General features: G+C 32.9%; 1 long non-coding RNA gene across 1 annotated transcript; it reads right to left on the bottom strand.

Annotated features, from left to right (window-relative positions):
- Positions 1-5,314: 5,314 nt before the first annotated feature.
- Positions 5,315-7,149, bottom strand: LOC138886901 (uncharacterized). Its single transcript, XR_011405858.1, has 2 exons — positions 7,056-7,149; positions 5,315-6,587 (listed from the first exon to the last, which is right to left on the bottom strand). It is a non-coding gene; the product is annotated as an uncharacterized lncRNA (long non-coding RNA).
- Between the last annotated feature and the right edge of the window lie 356 nt (positions 7,150-7,505).

Here is a 7,505-nt window from a genome sequence, read left to right as displayed (position 1 = left end):
TATATAAGCTATATTCGATACAGTATTACCTAATACACTTATACTTAGTGCATAGTATAGCGTAAGTACATATATTATATATATATAAGCTATATTCGATACAGTATTACCTAATACACTTATACTTAGTGCATAGTATAGCGTAAGTACATATATTATATATATAAGCTATATTCGATACAGTATTACCTAATACACTTATACTTAGTGCATAGTATATAGCGTAAGTATATATATATTATATATATAGACACATATATATATATAAGTATATATATATTATATATAAACACACACGCCCGCTTCGTAGTACTATTCATCCCTTGTATTACAAAAGTGTTAACGACTTACATTTATATTATTTACATAGTAAATACAAAAGTGATTTCTAATTTTGACCATATAGAGACCAACTTTGGTCGCTAACTGTAAATAAATTTAATTTAGCGATAAAAGTTGGTCACTAACAGTACATGAATTTAATTTAGCGACAAAATTTGGTCACTAAATTTTAATCAGATTTATTTATATTTTATATAATATTTAAATTAATAATAAAAATTATTAAACGTTAGAACTGGGTCCCACATTGGCGACTAACGTTGGTCTCTATTTCATTAAGCGACCAACGTTGGTCGCTAGCGTTTGAATTATATTTATTTATATTTTAAATTTTTTTAAATAAATATATATTTATTAAAATATTATAACTGGGTCCCATGTTAGCGACCAATGTTGGTCGCTACTAGCTTATCCTTCAATTAGCGACCAACGTTGGTTGCAAGTTTTAAATTATATATATTTATATTTTATAAATTTTATAAAATAATAATAAAATAATTAACAAATTTAATGTGGGTCCCACTTTAGCGACCAATATTGGTCGCTAATCTCAGTATATATTTGACCAAGCAAGTCTGACCAGTCCAGTCAACAATTTGACTAAATTTGCGGCCAAATAGAGACCAACTTTGGTCGCTAATATATTTCAAATATTTTTTTTATTATTTTCGGCAGTTTGGCGACCAACTTTGGTCGCTTTTCTTGACAGACCAAATTTGGTCGCTAATTTTTGGTCGTTTTTTCCCGGATTTCTAGTAGTGTAAATAAAATTTACAGAAGAGATGTGACTCTAATTGTCTTTAGATGCGAAGAACTTATGACTTTTGCAATACCTAATGTGAAGATAGATGGATATAAGAAAGTATCTCAATTGATAAATTTTAAAGGATTTACTCTTGTTTGTTTTAAAAAAGATAAATTTCAAGGGGAAATACACATAGGCCAGAGGATGAAGTGACTAATGGACAGATCTTCGATCAACAAGGAAAAAGCAAAAAGCATGCAATGTTGATTATGTAATACAACGAATAAGTTGGGCTGTGTTATAAAATAAAAGCAATTTAGTAAAACATGAACAAGAAATAGAGATAGAGAGAATGAAGAGATTTTCTTCTTCAATTGTGTATTTTTCCTATCTATTACAAGGCCTTTATATAGGCATAAAAAGTGAAGAAAATATGTCATGGAATATGTCATTGAACATACAAATTATGTCATTGAATATGTCATTAAGCATTTTAGATGAAGATCATGGAAGAAGAGTAGATATCCACCATAATGTGATATTCATCATAACACTCCCCTTTGGATGTCCATAGATAATGTGTCTTGTTAAAAACTCTCTAAAAAAAAAATATTGGGATGTACATAGTTATTTATGATATGCATTGCTTGCTGCCTCATTAAAAACCTTACCAGGAAAACCCAGTGGGACAAAACCTTGGTTAAGGAAAAGAGTGCAGCGTATAGTTACTCCTCCTGATGAAAAATCACTTAATGTCTCGAAGACGACGCATTCCAATCTTATATATCAGCTTTTCAAATATTGAGGTTGGTAATGCCTTAGTGAACAGATCAGCCAAATTATCACTTGAACGAACTTGTTGTACATCTATTTCACCATTCTTCTGAAGATCATGAGTGAAAAAGAATTTTGGTGAAATGTGTTTTGTTCTATCTCCTTTGATATATCCTCCTTTCAATTGAGCTATGCATGCAGCATTGTCTTCATACAATATTGTTGGAATATTCTCTTTCGAAGAAAAACCACATGTTTGCTGAATGTGTTGAGTTATAGATCTTAACCAAACGCATTCTCGACTTGCTTCGTGAATGGCTATTATCTCTGCATGATTTGAAGAAGTAGCAACCATAGTTTGTTTTGTCGAACGCCATGATATGGCTGTACCTCCACTTGTAAATAAATAGCCTGTCTGAGATCGACCTTTGTGTGGATCAGACAAATATCCTGCATCTGCATAACCAATCAATGATGGCTTGGATTCGTTTGAATAAAATAAACCCATATCAATGGTCCCTTGGAGGTATCTGAATATATGTTTAATACCATTCCAGTGTCTTTGTGTTGGCGAAGTACTAAATCTTGCCAATAAACTTACTGAGAAAGCTATATCTGGTCGGGAATTATTGGCAAGATACATTAATGCCCCAATTGCACTAAGATATGGTACTTCGGCACCAAGAAGCTCTTCATCATTTTCATGAGGTCGGAATGGATCTTTCTTTATATCAAGTGATCTCACAACCATCGGGGTACTCAATGGATGTGCTTTATCCATATAGAATCGCTTTAAAATCTTTTCGGTGTATGTTGATTGATGGACAAATATTCCATCTTTCATATACTCAATTTGTAGACCAAGACAAAATTTTGTCTTTCCAAGATCTTTCATTTCAAATTCTTTCTTCAAACAGTCTACTGTTTTTGGAAGCTCCTCAGGAGTTCCAATGATATTTAAATCATCAACATACACAGCGATTATAACAAATTCAGATCCAGACCTTTTTATAAAGACACAAGGACAAATTGGATCATTCTTGTACCCTTCTTTCAACAGGTATTCACTCAGGCGATTGTACCACATACGACCTGATTGTTTCAATCCGTATAAAGATTTCTGAAGCTTTATTGAACAAGTTTCTCGAAAACTTTTATATGCTTCTGGCACTTTAAATCCCTCAGGTACTTTCATAAAAATTTCGTTGTCTAATGATCCATACAAATAGGCTGTAACAACATCCATTAGATGCATATCAAGTTTTTCTTGCACTGCCATATTTATGAGATACCTGAAGGTGATAGCATCCACTACAGGAGAATATGTCTCCATATAATCAATTCCAGGCCTTTGGGAAAACCCTTGTGCCACAAGTCGTGCTTTATATCTAACGACTTCATTTTTATCATTTCGTTTTCGCACAAAAACCCATTTATACCCTACTGGCTTTATGCCTTCAGGTGTTCGAACTATGGGTCCGAAGACTTCACGTTTTCCAAGTGAAGTTAACTCTGCCTGGATAGCGTCTTTCCATTTTGGCCAATCATTTCTCTGTCTACATTCATTGACAGATTTTGGTTCAAGATCCTCATCTTGTTGCATTATTTCAACAACAACATTATAAGCAAAAATGTTATCGATAACAACATTATTTCGGTTCCATCTTTTCCCGGTTGAGACGTAACTTATTGATATCTCTTCATTTTCATTATTTTCAGGTACCTGGACCTCCCCTAAGGTCTTATCATTTGTTACGTCTTGGGGCTCTTCTTGAGCCACTACCTCCGTGTTATGTTCACTTTGATCATTTGCTCCTTTTCTTCTTCGAGGATTTTTATCTTTAGAACCGATTGGTCTACCACGTTTCAAGCATGGCTTAGACTCATTTGCTTTAATTAATTGTCCTGCCGGGATATCAACTCGAATTGGTGCATTAGCAGCTGGAATATGTGACTTGGTCACCCTTGGTAGGTCAGTGAATGCATCTGGCAATTGATTTGCAATATTTTGCATATGAATAATCTTTTGAACCTCTTGTTCACATTGATTTGTTCGAGGATCTAAATGAGACAGTGATAATGCATTCCAATCTATATTCTTTTTCAGCTGCTTATTTTCTCCCCCTAATGTTGGATATACTGATTCATCAAAATGACAATCAGAAAATCTTGCCGTAAATAAATCTCCAGTCATCGGCTCTAGATATTTTATAATTGAAGGAGATTCATATCCAACATATATCCCCAACCTTCTTTGAGGACCCATCTTTGTGCGTTGTGGTGGAGCAATTGGAACATATATCGCACAACCAAAGATCCTAAGATGAGAAATATTTGTCTCCTGACCAAAAGCCAATTGTAATGGGGAGACTTTATGATAACTTGGGGGCCTTATCCGCACAAGTGATGCTGCGTGCAAAATAGCATGACCCCATACTGAAATGGGAAGTTTTGTTCTCATAAGCATTGGTCTAGCAATTAATTGGAGGCGTTTGATCAATGATTCTGCTAGACCATTTTGTGTATGAACATGAGCAACCGGATGCTCAATTGTTATCCCAGTTGAAATACAATAATCATTAAAGGCTTGGGATGTAAACTCACCAGCATTATCAAGACGGATTGTCTTAATTGCATAATCTGGAAATTGTGCTCTTAGCTTTATTATTTGAGCCAACAATCTCGCAAATGCCATATTGCGAGTTGATAGTAAGCACACATGTGACCATCTTGTAGATGCATCTATCAAAACCATATAATATTTGAATGGTCCACATGGAGGGTGAATGGGCCCACATATATCACCTTGTATACGTTCCAGAAATGCAGGGGATTCCATCCTAACTTTAATAGTTGATGGTCTAATAATTAATTTTCCTTGAGAACATGCAGCACAAGAGAATTCCTTAAATTGAAGAATTTTCTGATTCTTCATTGCATGTCCATGTGAATTCTCAATTATTTTACGCATCATATTAGAACCAGGATGGCCCAACCGGTCATGCCAAATAATAAAATTATCTTGATTAGTAAACTTCTTGTTTACTACGACATGTGTTTCAATCCTGCTAATACTTGTGTAGTATAAGCCGGAGGAAAAAGCGGGTAACATTTCAAGCACATATTTCTTACCGGACGTTATTGTAGTAATATAAAGATATTCAATCTTTTCATCATTTGTAGTCTCAATATGATAGCCATTTTGGCGAATATCTTTGAAACTTAATAAGTTTCTTTGAGATTTACTACAATATAGTGCTTCATCAATAGCCAAATTTGTTCCTCCTGGTAGTAATAAATTGGCTCTTCCAGAACCTTCAATTAATCTTGTACTACCGGATATTGTATTAACATTCGCTTCTTTCATTACCAAATAAGAGAAATATCTCTTATCTTTTAAAATAGTGTGTGTTGTAGCACTATCCAGAAAGACATATATCATCTTTATTAATCTTGAGTCCAACTGAAGACTGTGGAATTTTCATATTCTTCATAAAAAAGACAAATAATACATCATAAGAAATATGAAAGACAAGCAAAAAAAACATTAAGAAATACATTAGAAATATAGAAACTAGCAATACATGATGCATTAGGAAAATACACTCAAGAAAAAATAAACTAGTTGCAAACATAAACATAACAACTTTTATAACTTCATTCCCCAGTAAGATGATTCATTCTTCAGTCAATATCCTCAAAGAAGTCTCCAACTTCTAAATGAGTAATATTTGTTAGGCCTTCAAAATCATCATCTTTATATGCAGGATGTGCCTTAGAATCATATTTATTTGAGGGACCTGCTTCATCATTATTATTTTGAAAGGTCAAGTGTGCCTCCACATTATTTTCTTTTTTCTTGAGGGAGGCTTGATAAAGTTTGACAAAATGTTCTGGCGTACGACAAATGCGCGCCCAATGACCTCTCATACCACATCGGTGACACATACTAGCTTTACCTTTTGAATGATTAATTTGAGAACCCTTATTGTTCTCCAATTTATTTCCACCATAATGACGATAATTGTTTCGCCCCTGCCACGTCCACGTTTATGACCATGTCCACGACCACGGTAATTATTTTGTTTTCTTTCAAACTTATCATATGTTGCTACATCATTCACTTCCGAAAATGGAGCTGACCCAGTAGGACGGGCTTCATGATTTTTCATTAATAGAGTATTATTCTGCCCAGCCATAAGTAGGCATGTGATTAACTCAGAATATTTCTTAAAACCTTTTTCACGGTATTGTTGTTGTAGCACCACATTTGAAGCGTGAAAAGTAGAAAATGTTTTTTCCAATAAGTCCTCATTTGTGATAGTGTCTCCACATAATTTTAGTAGAGAACTTACTTTAAAGATAGCAGAATTATACTCACTTACAGTTTTAAAGTCTTGCAACCTTAAATGTATCCACTCATACCGAGCTTTTGGTAATACCGTAAGTTTTAGGTGGTCATATCGATCCTTCAAATTAATCCATAATTCAAGTGGATCTTTTACTGTTAAATATTCAGTTTTTAACCCTTCATGTAAATGATGGCGAAGGAAAATCATGGCTTTCGCTTTATCCTGATTTGATGCTTCATTTCCTTGTATAATCGTATTTCCAAGACCTTTAGCGTCAAGGTGAATTTCAGCATCAAGGACCCATGATAAATAGTTCTTCCCGGTGATGTCAAGTGCCACAAATTCAAGTTTTGATAAATTTGACATAGTGAAAACTATCATAAAAGATGAATAAGTTAGAGAAATAATTATAATAATAAACAATTAATGAAACAAATCGATTAAGGTAAAAGAAATGAAAATAAAGCTATATCATGTTAGCAATCTACTATTTCATTTTATTCATGCCATAAAATAGAAACTATATATTGTTTCATTTCACTTTATATTATTGATATATATATATATATATATATATATATATATATATATATGTTAATAGAATTTAACGTTTTATTAGTTGCAGTGACTAGATAATGTATACACTACATACATATGCATACATTTTTTTTAATGGTATTGTGTCAGGTGTGAAAAACAACATGATAAACAAAAATATGAAAAAGGGAACAACAACATGAATGATGTAAATTATCAAAAATTGCAAAGAAAAATTTAGGTTGTAAGAATTAAGCATATGATATATGTACTGCCATAAATAAAATGATTATAATAATACATACCTCAATAAAATATGGCTCAACTTAGCTGGAGTTAAGAATAAAATTAGAGCTTCGTGCTGATAACGTGGTATAAAATAAAAGCAATTTAGTAAAACATGAACAAGAAATAGAGATAGAGAGAATGAAGAGATTTTCTTCTTCAATTGTGTATTTTTCCTATCTATTACAAGGCCTTTATATAGGCATAAAAAGTGAAGAAAATATGTCATGGAATATGTCATTGAACATACAAATTATGTCATTGAATATGTCATTAAGCATTTTAGATGAAGATCATGGAAGAAGAGTAGACATCCACCATAATGTGATATTCATCATAACACTCCCCCTTGGATGTCCATAGATAATGTGCCTTGTTAAAAACTCTCTAAAAAAAATATTGGATTGTGTTTAGTTTATCATATTAATAATAGTTAATTGACGAACAAACTCAACCCCAACTCCACCCAT

The sequence above is a fragment of the Nicotiana sylvestris genome, chromosome 3, assembly GCF_000393655.2.
Source record: "Nicotiana sylvestris chromosome 3, ASM39365v2, whole genome shotgun sequence".
NCBI lineage: Eukaryota > Viridiplantae > Streptophyta > Magnoliopsida > Solanales > Solanaceae > Nicotiana > Nicotiana sylvestris.
Note: the sequence above shows the minus strand (reverse complement) of the source record. Positions and strands in the feature narration are given on the sequence as shown.